Here is an 18,164-nt window from a genome sequence, read left to right on the forward strand (position 1 = left end):
AATAGGGTTAGGCGCATCCTTTCTCATTGAGGCTTGACAAGGTAGTCCTCTGCTATACACCTGAAGGGAGGCCTTGGGCCAGCCCCTGTATGATCTTTGGTTGATTGCTTAGTCTTTGGAAGCTCTCAGGTTTCCAGGCTAGTTGAAACATTTGTTCTTCCTATGTGTTAACATCCAGTTCTGTTTCTTCAACCATTCCCCCCTCTTTCCATAGGGGTCTCTGACCTCAGAACAATGGTTGACTGTAAGTATCTTCATTTGTCTCAGTCACCTGGTGGTAGAGCTTTTTAGAGAACAGTCATGGTAGGCTTCTGTCTTCAAGTACAACATAGCACCAACAATAGTACTAGGGTTGGGTGCCTGCCCAAGGCGTCGATCCCAAGGTGTACTGGTTACTGTATACCTATACTTTCTGGTTATGTGTGTCAACTTTACACAAGCTAGAGTTAGCACAGTGAAATGAACCTGCCTTAGTGAAATGCTTCCATTAAATCCAACTGTAAGAGATTTTCTCAATTAGTGATCAAGGTTGGGAGAGCCCATTTTGGGTGGCACCATCTCTCGGCTGATAGTCCTGGGTTCCGTAAGAAATAAGCTAAGCAAGCGAGGGGATACAAACCAGTAAGTAGCATTTCTCAATTACATCTGCACCTCTAAGTTTCTACCCTGTATGAGTTCCTCACTTCCTTTGGTGATGAACAGAAATTTGGAAGTATAAGCTGAATAAACAAACCCTATCTTTGCCAACTTGCTTCTTGGTCATTATGATTTTGCAGGAATAGAAACCCTTGACTCAGACCCTTTCTTTTAGTTTCTGCTCTTTTAACATTGTGTCTTTACAGGCCAATCTAAAAGTTCACATTTTGAAATTATAGTCATAATCACCATTACAAATCATGTTTTAAAGGTAGGTGCACACTGGTTCAATAAACAGAAACATAGCTCCTTTTTACCTGGTTACTCAGATAATCTTTGCTCTTTTTTACCTGGGCCGAAGGATGCCTTTGTGGTCATTTCTTTTTATTATATTCCATAAAAAATTAAATACCTTACCTCTAGACTTTTTATTGGAAGTAAATTGTAAGTAAGATTGGCAAATGTCAGAAGAATTTCAGAAACAAACAAACAAAAAACAAAACAAACCAGCCGACAAACAAAAAACAGTCTCTTCACTAATATAAAGTATATGTGAGGAATATTGTGTTCCAACTAAACTATGAATATTTACTGTTATAGTTAATGATTTTAAAACTGTTATAATTGTGTTGTTATCTTAACCTTATTTATTTAACCACACACACACACACACACACACACACACACACACACACACACAGGCATACAAACACACACCTATCAGTTTTGGAGGTTGTACCTAATATATAACCATTGGCATGTTATATATTTCCTTCTCATTCATAAATTAGATAAGGAAAGGAGAAAAATATTGAAACATTCTCAGAAACCAGAATTGTTGGCCCACATAAACCACAAGTCTCTAGGATGATACAGAAAAAGATACTATAAAGTTTTTGTTATATTTCAGATGATGAATATCATATTTTAACTTGCATTGTAAAAAACACTGATATAGGTAGCCAAGGTTTAAGAAACCAGATATCATCAAGAGCTGTGTTTGTTAGAACTACCAAATTATATTAGGTTTATCCTGCTTTAACTAGGGAGAAAATAGAAATATTATAATGAAGATTAGGCCTAAGCAAGGATGGAAACATACAAGAGCTGTGTGAGTGGGAAGCTTAAATAAGTGTTTTTCACTAGTGCCTCCTGTTACCACATCTAAGACCACATCATGGTTTTCTTATGAATAGCAAGTAGGCGAAGGAAAACATAGAATCAATGTTGTTTGGCATATGAGTAATATGTGCTAAATGAAAAGGATCCATTTCACGATCAATGTTTCAGGAAAGTAAATGTTCTCATTGACCAACTTTCAGTTAATACACAATGCTTTCTTGTTGTGTTAAATACATATAGCCTTAAGTAAAACTGTCTTTGACTTATAGGACAAGAAACATGGCTTGCCTGATTAGGAAGGAGTTAGCAGTGAAAAATATTGGCTTCTCACAGACACAGAGATCTACATAGAAATAGAAATTTCTGGCTAATGAATATGAAAACAGAATTTTAAATCTTTAATACATCATTTAATATCTGAATATAGTATCAGTACATGAAATATGTACATTAACAAAATCAAGTACACAGTGTGATAAGTTGATTTTGCAGCATGTTCCATTGCATTTTTTCTATTGATGGCTTGTTCAGATTAAACAAGCATGGTGTTCTGGATTGGAACAAGCATGGTGTTCTGGATTGGAACAAGCATGGTGTTCTGGATTGAAATAAGCATGGCGTTCTGGATTGAAATAAGCATGGCGTTCTGGATTGTAAGGTTTTAATGTGTGATTGTTAGCAGCATGTGTTACACTGTTCACCCAGATGATTTCATGTTGTCTAGACTTTAACTTAGAAGCAGTGCAAACTTTTTAATAGTAATTTATTTTATAAAATATTATTATAGCTAACAAAATTTGTTATATGATAATATGATGAATATATATTTTTTTCTTTTTCATTTCCTTTTCTAAGAAGGACTGCAGCCAAAATGTGGAAACCTCAGTGCAAACTTTATGTACAGTGATTCTGTTGCTCTTCTTCCATGCAATAGAACAGGCTTTTCAGTATAACTGGATTGAACACACGCAGTAGATTATATTTGTCTTTCAGCCCACATGGCCTCACATATACCTATTATCTGAGATTATTGACAATATCATGAACCAAAATGGGATCCCATATAAATAAATACAAGAATATTTCTATAATTTTCAAAAAGAAAGTGGTCAGAGCAATACCAAAGATGTCATTCATTGTATTATATGCCATACAACTTATATATATATATATATATATATATATATATATATATATATATAAGTATATATATATATATGGTCTGTCTACCTTCTTAGTACTATAAGAAAAGAGAATATGTATACTTGGAAATCAAACATATTCATATTTATATTAAATATGAGACAATTATCCAAGTACTTTTGGATTCTTTAAAAAAAAAACCTAGGAGACAAGAAAAGAAATGTTTTCTTTAGCATGAAAATTGAGACAAAGCTGTTGTTTCTGTTACTGGCCCAAAGATAATCCTTAGCACACATATAAGTCACTAGTACAAAGTTTAGTTTTGATAATCAGAGGGCAAACGTAGATACAAAACTCAGAGAAGGGCAGGGTGAATGGTGACACTAAGCTTTAGGAATAAGAACTTAACTTAATCACCTTAGTAGATAAATCTGGTACCATAGAAAGAAAGCAACCATACTTAATGATGACAAAGAAAAAATGATTGGGACCTGTTATGGATCAAAGGATGTAGTTGACCCCCTGACTTTTCTCACATTAATGATGCTAGAGGAAGAGACCGACCAAAATCCTGAGCAGCTCTTTCTAGAATGGAGGCATTCAATATTGGTACCAATGTTGGATTTTGGGTGTCCTTTCAAGACATAATTGTGAATTCATGTGTGCTATCTATGGAAAGTCTCAGGAAAAATGAGATCTGGTGCTATATAAGTGTGGAAGAGCATGGCACTAATGAAAAAAAAAAAAACTGCCAATTAAGATTAAACCCTTCATATAAAAACTAAAAAACAAAAATGTAATGCTACAAAGTATAAACATATCCACAAAACATCTGAGTATGCAGCAGTATTTTTCTTATCACCTGCATGGCATTCATTTATATGACTGGCACCATGCCATAATCATAAAATTTGGGAACAGTCTGAGCATCCTGGACTTTGAATAGCTTCCTCACCCTTTAACCACTGTACAGAAAGTTGGTCCTTGTGAATTCAGACATCACATGTATTATAGCTGAGACGGGGACTCAAATGACCTGACTTAACTCCTAGCCCCTTCATAATCTTCACAGTCCTTACTGTGTCTCACAAATTGTCCAACGTTTTGAACAAGTAAGATGTTTCATATATTAAGCAATATGAAAAGCTGAGAATAGACATCACTGCCCTAAAGTGTATCTCAGAAACAGAATCAGAGGTAAGCACACCTTCAAGGAGATTAGGGCCAGTTAAGCTGATGGTGCCACACGTCTCTATTCTTCATCATTCTTCTTTTGTTTTAGCCTGATGTCTTTGCCTTCACATATTTTCTCCCCAGTGCCTTCATAGCTGCTTTCTCCAGTTACCCATTGAATGTAACCCATTACATCCCAGTCCTCCAAAGTTATTTCTACAAAAATGAGGGAGAATTTGACTGACTTGCTCAAGTCAGGTTTACTCTGTAGTCTTGATAAGATATTACAAACTAAGCTAATATGGTCTGCAATGTCCCTAGGTCTTATTTTCATTGGGAGATTATGTATTTCAATACACTCACATGTTGCCCATTACAATAAACCACCCATTATTTGGAAATACACCATAATCCATCTAATAGCTAAAAGCACTTTCACTGTCTAGTTCTACTGCATTAAATGGAGTTAACCACCTTGGCTCCCATCAGCTTTTATCTTAGTCTGTAAATCACCAATATGGAAAATGAATATATGTGTCTACAAGATACATTCTCTTTCAGTTTCAATTTAGAGAGGTATTCACACCTAGTTTTACATGTACTTTATACTCATTGTAACTAGTAAGATTTTAGTGCACACTATCAAACCTTTAGAAAAACAAGTACTGACAAAAATGTATTCATATATACTGTTATGCAAAAATGCTTTTAAAATCTGTACATTTATCTTTGTTTTTTAAAATAAAGTTGTTCAATTAAAAAATAAATACATAAAATAGAAAGAGAGGTATTCACAAATAAAAACCCAAGTCCAGAAATCTCACAGTTAAAAAGATTAAACATTCATTATAATTTACCATTTATGAAATTAGTGAATCAATTCTCTTAACACTTTTGTGTACCTACTGAGTGGAATCAAAGGTCACTCAATGGGATATGAAGGCAGAATAATACAGAGCCTGCTGACAAAGAGATTGTGCACTGCTGGGGAAATAATTTATACAGAGAAAAGCTATAGGATTTAAATATGTGTGATTAAGTTTGTGCTGGATCGGTGCTCTAAGTGTAGGTACCTAGAAAGCCACAAATCTCTGTAGTTTGATAAAAAGAATTACAATTTACCTGGACCTTCATATAGAATTAATATACGAATATTTTTATTATGAAAATTAGCTTCATTTATGTGATTTATGATTCCATGTGAAATGTTAGATGGGTTTTCCTACTATGATTTTTGTAAATAAAATACTCATGAATAAATATTAACTCTTGATACCAAATTTAGAGAGTAAGGTAAGCACTGAAAATCTAAGATATTGTACATGTGTGGCACACTGGATTCTTAACACAAAAAGCTATATGGACAGTTGCAGATGTTTACAAAATGCTGTTACTAGGAATGCTGTTTATTCATGCTAACAGGTCAGTCATCAAGCCGACTGCTATCAAACATGATTTTTAGAGCTAATGGAATTGGACCATAAAATTTACTATCAAGCATATCAAGTTACTGTATAATTAATTTGCACAAAGTATTGAAAATATCCTAGAATATTTGAAGTCATTACTCCGGTTTATAAATATTAGGTCGGGGTGTGTTGAAGGACTTCTGTGGAGACTGGATCTATCCATATTACAATGTAGAGATATTTGGAACTGAGATACTTCATCTTTCTCTGCTGTGTAGCTAGTAGAGAGCAATGTCAGGGAAGATGATGAACAAACCATGAACAAGCCTTTCAACTAGAAATGTGCTCTGGACAAACTGTACAACTATTTTTAATGGATTCTTAGTTTTCCGTATTTGATCCCATCAATTAAAAAGAAAAAACAGGGAAATTTATTTTGAACGTCTCATTGGTATGTTTACAACTGGATTTTGTACTGATAATTCTAGAATATAAAACAAACCACACACACACACACACACACACACACACACAGAGAGAGAGAGAGAGAGAGAGAGAGAGAGAGAGAGACATACACAAACACATGCACACATACAAGCATGCACACACCCTCCATAGAATCAGTGGTACATGGATTACGGAAATATGCTTACCTCTACATGCATACCCATTTTCACATAAGTTCTGAAATGAGTCTCTTAAATTATCTCCTGTGATCATGGGAGTCACAGAGATTTATTAAGAACACTGAAAAACCCCAAATTGTATATTATCCCACAACCACAAACTCAAGGCATTATATTATTGTCAGGCAAAAGATAATGAGATAATATATATATATATATATATATATATATATATACATATACATATATTAACTCTATATATTTATATATATAGAGAGAGTTAGGCAATGAATGAATGAGATAAGTTGATAAATGGCATGAAGATCATCGTGATTTTTACATTGTTTTTAACTTTGTATTTGTGTGTTAGAATATGCACATGAATATATGTGTTTTGCTCCACATATGTGGAGTTCAGAAGAGGACAGGGTATCTCCAGGAAGAGTAGTTACTGAACTGTCCAATATGGGTGCTTGGAACTGAACTTTAATTCTTTGCATAAGCTCTTCAATGCTAAGAATAAGAAAAGTTTTTTTATTACAACATTTTCTACCTTATGACTATTTTTAACTTCACAGTAACAGAAACTTCTCTTACTTTGATCCTGTTAAAATTATAAATACTATCCCCCTTCTATTTAAACTTATCTGTAAACTTTTCTACAATACATTATTTGTCCTCAGTGCTTACATATTCTCAAGAACATCCTTTAAAATGATTAAGAAGTTCTTCTATAAGTGAAGGAGTTACCGTTAATGATACTAATCTATGTATCTTGAAGTGGCAAAGATACAATGAATATATCAGAGTTCCATGCTACACACAAGGGACTCAGTGGGGTATAATTCTTTTATTTCTATTCATTTGCCTTTATTCACTACCTGCCAGCCACTTCTCTACACTTTGTAAAAATGTGAGTACATATTCACAACTAATTCAGGCAGGTTTAGTACAAAGGAAATACAATCACCTATAAAGAACTTAGAAATGTTTGACTACTGTTAATAAATCATATTTATGAAGTCCATAAATATCTGTAAATTATTTATATTCTATATATAATATAACCTAGAGGTTTAAGCAATATGATATATAGTAAGTTGTTAATATCAAAATCAGGCCTATATTTTATGGCTTGAATAAAGAAAAAAGCAGAATTACATAATCAGATAAGAAAACCCCATACCTTGAGAAACCACGGGCCCTTTGGGAGAACTTGCTATTACTCTGCAAATGGTAGTCCTGTAAAACTAACTTATGAATATTTTTGTTTATGCTTATACTGGGTGATTAAAGCTTAGTTGGTAAGGAGAAGGAAAAAGAAATGTAATTGAAAGGGGAATTTGTGTAAAAGTGTTCTAGGTTGCTTTCTGGATACTGTGGTAAAGATAATAACACAAGTCAGGTGAAAAAGGAAAGGAATCATTTGGCTCATGTATCGTAGGTGACAGTTCACTGTGGAAAGCCAAAGCACCAACTCAAGACAGGAACATTAGGGGTTGTAACTGACACATACCCCATGTGAGAATGCCATTACTGGCTTGATCAGGCTTCTTATATCTCCTAGGAGGATGTGTCCATGGGTTTTAACTCCCCTAAGGACTGAGCCATTACTAATAAGAAAATTTCCCAGGAACATTTTTATGAGTTAACATGATGGAGGCCATACCTCAACTGATATTTCTTCCTCCAAGATATATTTAGGTTTGTGTCAAGGTTATAAAACATAATCAGTGAAGCAGCTCATAGGGGAATCACGTGCAGAAAATAGGGGAATCTGGAGACCCAGAAATGAATGTGCACTACTATGGTCACTTGATCTTTGACAAATGAGCTAAAAACATTCAATGGCAAAGGACAGCCTCTTCAACAGATGGTGTTGGTTCAAGTGGCAGTCAGCATGCAGAAGAATGAAAATAGATTCTTTCTTATCTCCTTGTACAAAGCTCAAGTGCAAGTGGATCAAAGATCCTCACATAAAACCAGGTACACTGAAACTATTAGATGAGAAAGTAGGGAAAACCTTAGAACACATAGGCATAGGGGAAACTTTTCTCAACAGAACACCAATGGCTTATGGTCTAAGATCTGGAGTCAACAAACAGAACCTCAACAAATTTCGAAGTTTCTGTAAGGCTAAGGATACTATAAAAAAGATAAAACACCAGCAAACAAATTGAGAAAGGATCTTTATCAATCCTAAATCTGATAGAGGGCTAATATATATATGTGTGTGTGTGTGTGTGTGTGTGTGTGTGTGTGTGTGTGTGTATGTATGTATGTATGTATGTATGTATGTATCAAGACTCTAGAGAATCAAGTAATCCTATTAAGAAATATGGAGTCCAGAGCTAAACAAAGAATTACCAACTGAGGAATATTGAAGGGCTGAGAAGAACCTAAAGAAATGCTCAACATCCTTAGTTATCAGTGAAATGCAAATCAAAACTACCCTGAGATTCCACTTCACACCAGTTAGGTAACAGAAGATGCTGGCAAGAATGTAGAGAAAAAGAAACACTCCTCCACTCTTGGTGGGATTGGTTGTAAGCTGGTACAGCCACTCTAGAAATCAGTCTGGGGGTTCCTCAGAAAATTGGACATAGTACTACCAAAAACCAAGCTATTCTACTCCTGGTCATATACCCCAAAGATGATCCAACAAATAACAAGGACACATGCTCCACGATGTTTATAGCAGCTTTATTTATAATAGCCAGAAGCTGCAAAGAAACGAGATGTCCTTCAACATATGAATGGATACAGAAAGTGTGGTACATTTAGACAATGTATTACTACTCAGCTATTAGAAACAATGACTTCAAATGGATGGAACTAGAGACTATCATCCTGAGTGACGTAACCTAGTTTCAAATGAACACACATGATATGGACTTACTGATAAGCAGGTACTAGCCCCAGAAAGCCTGGAATACTCAATACTCAAGAAAGAATTCACAGCCACTATGAAGCTCAAAAAAAAAAAGGCCAAAATGGGGATGCCTCAGTCTTTCTTAGAAAAAAGAACACAACTCTCATAGAAGGAAATGCAAGGTAAAATAGAATAACAGGGATTGAAGTAAAGATAAGAAGCTGCCTCATCTGGAGATCCAACACATATGCAGTCACCAAATCCTAGCACTGTAACTGGTCCCAAAAAGTACTTACTGGCAGGAACCAGATAGAGATGCTCCCTTAGGGACTATTCTAGAGTCATATAGATACAGCTGAACATGTTTGCAACTAAACATTGGTCTGAACTCAGGGATACCAATGAGGTTGCTAAAGAAAGGACTGAAGGAGCTGAAAGGGGCTGCAACCTCATGGGAACAAAACCACATTATCAACCAACCAAACCCTCCAAAACTTACATGGAGTAAAACACCAACCTCTGTGTGCACTTTAAGAGATCTATTGATCCAGTTGCCTATGTAGCTGAAGATAGCAGTATCCGGCATCAATGTGAGAAGACACTTTTGTTCCAGAATACTCTAATGTAGGGGAATGCCAAGTCAATAGGGTAGAGAGGGGGATCAGAAGGGAGTGCACCTTTGTGAAGGCAACTGGAGTGGGGGGGCAGGGCAGGGTAAAGGGATAACATATCAAGTGCAAATACAGAATATCTAATAAAAATATTTTCTTAAAAATGTAATAACAAAATAAAAAGAATACAAATGTATTAATTACTTGTGCTATTTTTGTAATGTGTTGAAAAAGAATTCTAAAAATTTAACATAATAGCATTTTTATTTTCCTTTTATTAAACAAGCAGAAAGATAATACATGATATGTTTGACACAGGATATCTGTTAGTACTAAATCCCTTTGTAAATAATATAATTATATTGATACATATTGATAATTTTCAAATGCAATAAATTTTTATTTATTATATTTGGCTGTGTTTTAAGAGATAGAGTGCTATCAGAAACAATGACTTTATGAAATTCTTAAGAAAATGGACGCATCTCAAGAATATCATCCTGAGTGAGATAACCCAGTCACAAAAGAACAGATAATATGCAGTCACTGATAATTGGATACTAACACCAGAAAGCTCTGAGCACCCCAGAAACAACTCACAGATTATATGAAGTTCCACAAAAAAAAAAAGAAAAGAAAATTAAAAACCAATATGCTTAATCTTTACACACCAAGGAAACTTTGACTAATTCCAGGTTACATCTTGCTTTAATTGTACTTTATGCTCATTGTAACTAGTAAGATCTTAATGCACACTATCAGACCTTTAAAAAAACCAAGTACTGACAAAAATGTATTCATATACTTTTATACAAAAATGTTTAAAATCTGTACATTTATCTTTGTTCTTAAAAATAAAGTTGTTCAATTAAATAAAAAGTGATAAGAGTGCATAAACATTTTGTATTAAAAATTTTCTCAAAATAACCATTAACAGTAAACAACCTGTTCCTTTTTTCTTAATAAAATGTCTTTAAAACACAGAAACAAGTCATTCTCTACGTGTCATGGTACATCCTGTTTGTTGTTTCTAGAGACAATGTTTGGCTAATGCAAAATCCATGTCTGTAACATTGCACAAATGAGGTCCTTTGGGAGCTGACACACTTGTAGCTCTGCATTAAATCATACTGTTTCCTGACTCAATGGTAAATCAAGCTGAATAAACTTCTTTTTCCTCAGAATGCACTATTTAGATTCATGGAAAGACAATTTACCAAACAGTATTTCAGTGACTGTTTTTTTTTTTTTTTTTTTTTTTTAAATAAGGAATTCTGTTGCCTAAATTACTGAATCTCAAGGTGCATGTATCTGGTATCCTAGTCAATTTTGTGCCTATAACAAAAATTGCCTTATTAAAATTTCATGATTTGCTCTAAAATTGAAAATGACAGCTCTTAGAATGAATGTATCTACCTAGTAGGTTTAGATGAGTCTGCTGTCTATTTGTTGATAGAAATTTACAAAAAGTAGATTAATTTAGTAGAGTTAAATCTGTTGATAGTATAGTGGGGAGGGTGTTGTATAATCAAAATTTTCAGGAGAAGTCACAATAACAACTATTCAATCCAGATAGGGAGACCACAAAGGGCTAAAATATGAATGCCCACAAAGTCCAACTTGCTGAAGCAATACATTTTATTGGTTTTACTTACAAGAACATAAATGACTCAATGACACCAAAGCCCACAGTCTTCATGCAGCTCAAGAGGCTGGAGATGTTATCTCTAAGTGACTGACAAAATCCTCTTTCAAGTTTTTCTACAGGTTTTCATTTTTCAAGTCAGTTTGTCTGTTCTCTGAGTTTTCTTTATAGCTATACTTGTTTACTATTGGGAAGAAACAACCTACTGAAACTGCTCAAATTCAGGGATTTCCTGGAGCTATTTTGAATTGTCTTCCTCTAATTTAAGAATCTCCCTGGAAGTTTGGAATGTTTCAACCTAGAAGGCAAGTTATACAACAAAATGGGAGAAAGGTCTATGGTGATCCTACTATCGGTGAATCTTCTTGTAAAATAAGGTAGCATAAAGTCATCACTGAAGAATTTAATTCAGCCTACAGGCCTCTAACAATTCAAATTTTTCCAATAAGTGACTAAACTTCTTTCTCATACTAAAATCTTCAGCTTATCTACTTAATTTTTTGTTTTTAATTTAAACTATTAACAACATATTGATTGTGTGTGTGTGTGTGTTTGTCTCTGTGTGTGTTATGTTGATATATGCTTTCCATTCCAATAGATTGGTTTATCAGTTATAAATATCTTTCATTGTCATCCTTAGGGTCTCAGTAAGCACTATATTTTATCCATGAACAGAACCTATTTAATTCCTGTCTTCTAAAATTAACTTTTTTTGTTTTATTTATTGGTAGTTTTAAATAGTAGTAAAGTACTATATTGAATATAACTGCAATACTGAGTATTATTCTTTATTTCATCCTCTAAAATAATTCTGAGAATTTTATATATGATTGCTGTATTCACATATTTTTCTGCCTTTCTTTCTCCTCCTTGATATCTTCCCATGTACTACCACTCCATCTGAAATTCAGGATTTAAATAAAAAATATTGTTATGGATTACCTCAGAAAATGCTTAGAAGTATTCACAATAAAGTATGATAAGAGCTATGGTTTTTTGATGTATGATTATCATTATGCTTGAGGATATTTTTCTTGGATATTTTCTGTATTTACATTTTCATCCCCCCTCCTATTCCACTTGTTTCCATGAAGGTGCTCCCTCTCCCAATCACCCTCTCCCACCCCAGTGCCCTGGCATTCTCCTACACTGGGAAAAAGCCCCTTTATTGGCCCAAAGGCCTTGTCTCCCATTGATGCCAGATAATGCCATCCTCTGCTACATTTGCAACTGGAGCCATAGGTCTCTCCATGTGTGATCAGTGGTTGGTGTTTTAGTCCCTGGGAGTTGTGGAGGATTTGGTTGGTTGATAATGTTTTTCCCCTGAGGTTGAAAACCCATTCATCTCCTTTAGTTCTTTCTCTAGCTCTTAAATTGAGGACCCTGTGTTCAGTCTGATGGACAGCTGCAAGCACCCTTAACCCTATCTGCATGACTCTGGCAGAGCCTCCAACAAGGCATCCATATTTGGTTCTGGCCAGCAAGCACTCCTGGCATCAGCAATAGGGATCGAGACTGGTGGCTGCAGATGGGAAGAGAGATCAGAAGTCATAGATGCAAGCATCACCAACAGAATACAACATATGGAAGACTCTCACAGACAAAAGATAACATAGAAAACAATGACACAACACTCAGAGAAAATGCAAAAATCAAAAAACTCCTAATCCAAAACATCCAGGATATTTTTATACTTAAAATATTCAAAGACATTGCAAGGAATTTTTGCCTCTTAATTGTTGATGCAATATTTATTTTACATTGTGTTGATATAGCCAATTAATTAACTTAATCCAGATATTTTTTAGAAACATGGCAAAATGGATAATACGAGGATCTCATATTACTTGCAACTATATAAATTAAATTTAGTTTATAAAGAAGCCAATCTCAGATATTACAATAATAGTTGGCCATAACAAATTGATATGTGTGCCCAATACTTGTAAGTCATTTATGGTCTGGAGTTTTCTATAAAATAATGTGGGATGTCAGTTGCATGTCAGTGTGGAAACTACAAAAATTCAACTTTCAGTTCAAAGTGGTTTATAGTACACCACACATATATTTGTGACTTGAATCATATTTGCAAAATAGAAAAATTTCCATTTAGTCATGTTGATTGAAATTGACTTGTGAGGTTGAATTGTGTGTGTTATTATTATGCTGAATATTTTTAAAATATACCTATAAGGCATATTTGTCTGTAATTTTCCTCATGTGATATTAGTTTCTGGGCCTGTAATTTGAATAGTTATAGTATTACAAGATAAACATGCATACTTTGGGTGAGGCCCTCAAGTTTTTCAGCTGTTCCATGTGGTAGTTCTTTTATTTGAAAATTTTAGGACTTCTCAATAGTGACTTTTATAATGTCTGTAATAATTTGTCCTGCCAGCAGTTCATGGAGTTTCTTTCCCCATATTTTACCTTCCTGGATTTTGTTGTAAATCGTTTTCTTAATTGCTGTGATGAAATGGAGGATCTAGTGTATTGAATATTCATTATCATATTTTTGGCCACTTGTAGACTTTCTTTTGAGAACTGCCTGTAAAATATTTTAGTTCATTTATTGCTTGGCACATCTGTTATCAGAAATTTTGGGAAGCCTTATATTGGCTGTTATATATTGTTGAGTAAATTGATATTTTTTTCTGTGGGTTCTGAATCTCATTACTATTTTATTATAAATAAATTTGATATCATTATATAATTATAGCATTCTCAATTCCTATTTTTTTCATTCAAACCAAGTAATGTACCCTTTAATAAATTTTCTTTCAAAATCATGAATTGTCTTTATTTAATTGCTGGTTTTTATGAACACACACACACAAACACACACATGCATACAAAATTTTAGGGTATAAGGACAAATGTTTGTAGATTTTTGTTAGGAATTTTGTTGGTTTAGTAAACTACCAGTTATAGATTCTCCTTCAGTAAACATGATTTCACTACAATTGAGTAGTTAGTTTAATTTTCTGTACCAAACATACTATCCCTCTTGTTGAGTGAGTCTTAAGTCAAAGAAGAGAGCTATTGCTTAACCAACTATTATTGCATAGGGTTATTCTGCCTTGATATTCATGGATGTGTCTCATAGGTACCAAAGCTGAGTAAGACCATTGATTGTATCCCTCATTTGAAGCTTGACTTGGTACCTTCCAATACTATAAAAGCTAGTCTTCATGTAGAGAATATTCAGGTCATTTCCACCTCAGAGGTCTCTGGGCCATGATTTTTAATTACTTGGTATCTTCATCAATGGAGACACATCTTTACTTCTGGCAGATAACTATGAGCAACAGCAATCATCTGTATGTTTTAGAAGTTCAATTTATTTAAATTTTTTCTTTGTTTTTCTACTTGATTCATTGGCTGTCCAGAAACAGCTTTTGCTTTAATTTATAGTTCATAAACTTTCTGAAACTGTACCTATTACTGAATTCTAGGGTCTCTGTAAATGGTATCTAATATATAATTCATCTTGAAAATTGTGTGATATTGAGAAAAATTTGTTTCCTGCATGTTTTAGAATCATTTCTATATGTATGTGTATTAGATTCTTTCGTTCTAAAATGTTAAGTGTTATGTTTCCTTAATAATTCAAAGAATGATGTTTCAATAAGGATGAGGCATTCATTGTAAAGACAGTGATACTGACATCCTACTGAATTGGTGTATGATGGATGATGTCTTTATGTCCCTCAACATCTATGAATATTTGCTTTATGCCTAAGAATTCACAGTGGGTGTAGTTGCAAGTATAATCATTAAATTCTCATGATAGATTGATGACTACATAATACCTTTGTTTTACCCTTAGGATGGTTTTCTTAACCTACTCCTGTTTTGTGAGATATACTTGTAGTTATCCACATTCTCTCTGTCTTCTTCTTTTTTTCCTGTGCCAAATGTTTTATTTTATTTTTTAACTGAACAATTTTATTTTAAATGCAAAGATAAATGTACAGATTTTAAGCATTTTTTCAGAAAAGTATATGAATATATTTTTTCAGTACTTGATTTTTTTTAAAGTTTGATAGTATGCATTAAAATCTTACTAGTTACAATGAGCATAAAGTACATGTAAAAAAGATGTAACCTAGAAATAGTCCAAGTTTTCTTGGTGTGTAAAGATTAAGCACAATGGTTTTTCATTTTCTTTTTCTCTTTTTCTTTTTCTTTTTCTTTTTTCTTTTTTTTTTTTTTTTGGCCTTTGTTTTTCTTGAACTTCATATAGTCTGTGAGTTGTTTCTGGGGTGTGCAGAGTTTTCTGGGATAGTATCCAATAATCAGTGACAGTATATTATGTCTGTTCTTTTGTGACTGGGTTGCCACACTAAGGATGATATTCTCTAGATGGACCATTTTCTTAATAATTTCATAAAGTCATTGTTTCTGATAGCTGAGTAGTACTCCATTGTGTAAATATACAACAACTTTTGTATTCATTCATCTACTGAAGAACATCTGGGTTCTTTCCAGCTTCAGCTATTATAAATAGGGCTGCTATGAACATAGAGGTGAATGTGTCTTAGTTGTATGTTGGAGCTTCTCTGGAATATATGTCCAGAAATGGAATAGTTGTGTCTTAAGGTAGTACTATGTCCAATTTTTTTAAACTTTATTTTAAAAAACAAAGATAAAAGAAAAAATTTTAAACATTTTTGCATAAATGTATACAAATACAATTGTGTCAGTGCTTGCATTTTTATCTTATTTTTAATGTTTGATACTATGTATTAAGTTCTTACTAGTTACAATGAGCAAAAGGTACATGTAAAACAGGATGTAACCCAGAATTAGTCAACATTTTCTTGGTTTGTAACGATTGAGCATGATGTTTTTTGTCTTTTGTTGTTGTTGTTTTGTTTTGTTTTCTTTTTCTTGAACTTCACACAGACTGTTAGTTGTTTCTGGGGCAATCCGAGACTCTGGGGTTAGCATCCACTATCAGTGACTGCATATCATGTCTGTTCTTTTGTGACTGGGTTATCTCACTCGGGATGATATATTCTAGATGGAACCATTTTCTTAAGAATTTGGATAAGTCATTGTTTCTGATGGCTGTGTAGTACTCCATTGTGTAAATGTACCACAAGATTTGTATCCAACATCTACTGAAGGACATCTGGGTTCTTTCCAGCTTCTGGATATTATAAATAGAGCTGCTATGAACATTGTGGTACATGTACCTTTGTTGTATATTGGAGTGTCTCTGGGGTCTATGCTCAGAAGTGGAATAGCTGGATCTTCAGGTAGTACTATGTCCAATTTTCTGAGGTATCGCCAGACTGATTTCCAGAGCGGTTGTACCAGTATACAACCTCACCAACAGTGGAGAAGTGTTCCTCTTTCTCTGCAACATCGCCAGCATCTGCTGTCATCTGAGATTTGGATGTTGGCCAATCTGACTGGTGTGAGGTGGAATCTCAGGGTTGTTTTAATTTGCATTTCCCTGAAGGCTAAGGATGTCAAGTACTTCCTTAGATGTTTCTCAGCCATTCAATATTCCTCAATTGAGAATGTTTTGTTTAGCTCTCTACCCAATTTTTTTAATAGGGTTGTTTGATTCTCTGGTGTCTAGCTTTTTGAGTTCTTTGTATACCTTGGATATTAGGCCTCTATCTGATGTGGAGTTGGTAAAGATCTTTTCCCATTCTGTTGGCTGCCGTTTTGTTTCCTTGAGAGTGTCCTTAGCCTTACAGAAACTTTGAAATTTCATTAAGTCCCATTTGTTAATCTTTGACCTTAGAGCTTGAGCCATTGGTGTTTTGTTCAGGAAATTTTCTCCTGTGTCTATGTGTTCTAAGGTTTTCCCTAATTTCTCATCTAATAGGTTCAGTGTATCTGGTTTAATGTGGAGATCTTTGATCCACTTACACTTGAGCTTTTTACAAGGAGATAAGAAAGGGTCTATTTTTATTCTTTTCCCTGCTGAGTGCCAGTTGGACCAGCACCATTTGTTGAATAGGCTCTCCTTTGTCCATTGAATGTTTACAGTTCCTTTGTCAAAAATTAGGAGTCCATATAAGTGACGGCTCAATTCTGGATCTTCTATTCTATTCCATTGATCCACATGCCTATTTCTGTACCAGTACCATGCAGTTTTCAGCACAATTGCCTTGTAATATAGCTTGTGGTCAGGGATAGTGATTTCTGCAGATCTTTTCTTGTCATTGAGTTTGCATTTCGCTATTCTAGGTCTTTTGTTATTCCATATGAAATTGCACATTGATCTTTCCAACTCAATGAAGAACTTGGTTGGAATTTTGATGGGGATTGCATTGAATCTGTAGATTGCTTTTGGTAGGATGGCCATTTTTAAAATGTTGATCCTTCCAATCTATGAGCATGGGAGATCTTTCCATTTTCTGAGATCTTCCTTGATTTCCTTCTTTAGAGGTTTGAAGTTCTTGTCATACAGGTCCTTCACTTGCTTAGTTAGAGTCACACCAAGGTATTTCATAGTTTTTGTGACTATTGTAAAGGGTATCTTTTCCCTAATTTCTTTCTCCACATGTTTGTCCTTTGAATATAGGAAGGCTACTGATTGTTTGAGTTAATTTTTTTCCAGTCACTTTGCTGAACTTGTTTATCATCTGTACAAGTTCTCTGGAGGAATTTGTTTGGTCACTTAAGTACACTATCTAGCCATCTGCAAAGAGTGATGTTTTTACTTCTTTCTTTCTGATTTGTATCCTCTTCATTTCCTTTTGTTGTCAAATTGCTCCAGCCAGGACTTCTATTACTATGTTGAATAGGTAGAGAGAGAGTGGGCAGCCTTGTCGAGTCCCTCATTTTAGTGGGATTGCTTTAAGTTTCCCATCATTAAGTTTTGATGTTGGCTGTTGGTTTGCTCTATATTACTTTTATTATGTTTAGATATAGACCTTAGATTTCTGTTCTTTCCAGGACTTT

Source organism: Micromys minutus (assembly GCF_963924665.1).
Source record: "Micromys minutus genome assembly, chromosome: 20".
NCBI lineage: Eukaryota > Metazoa > Chordata > Mammalia > Rodentia > Muridae > Micromys > Micromys minutus.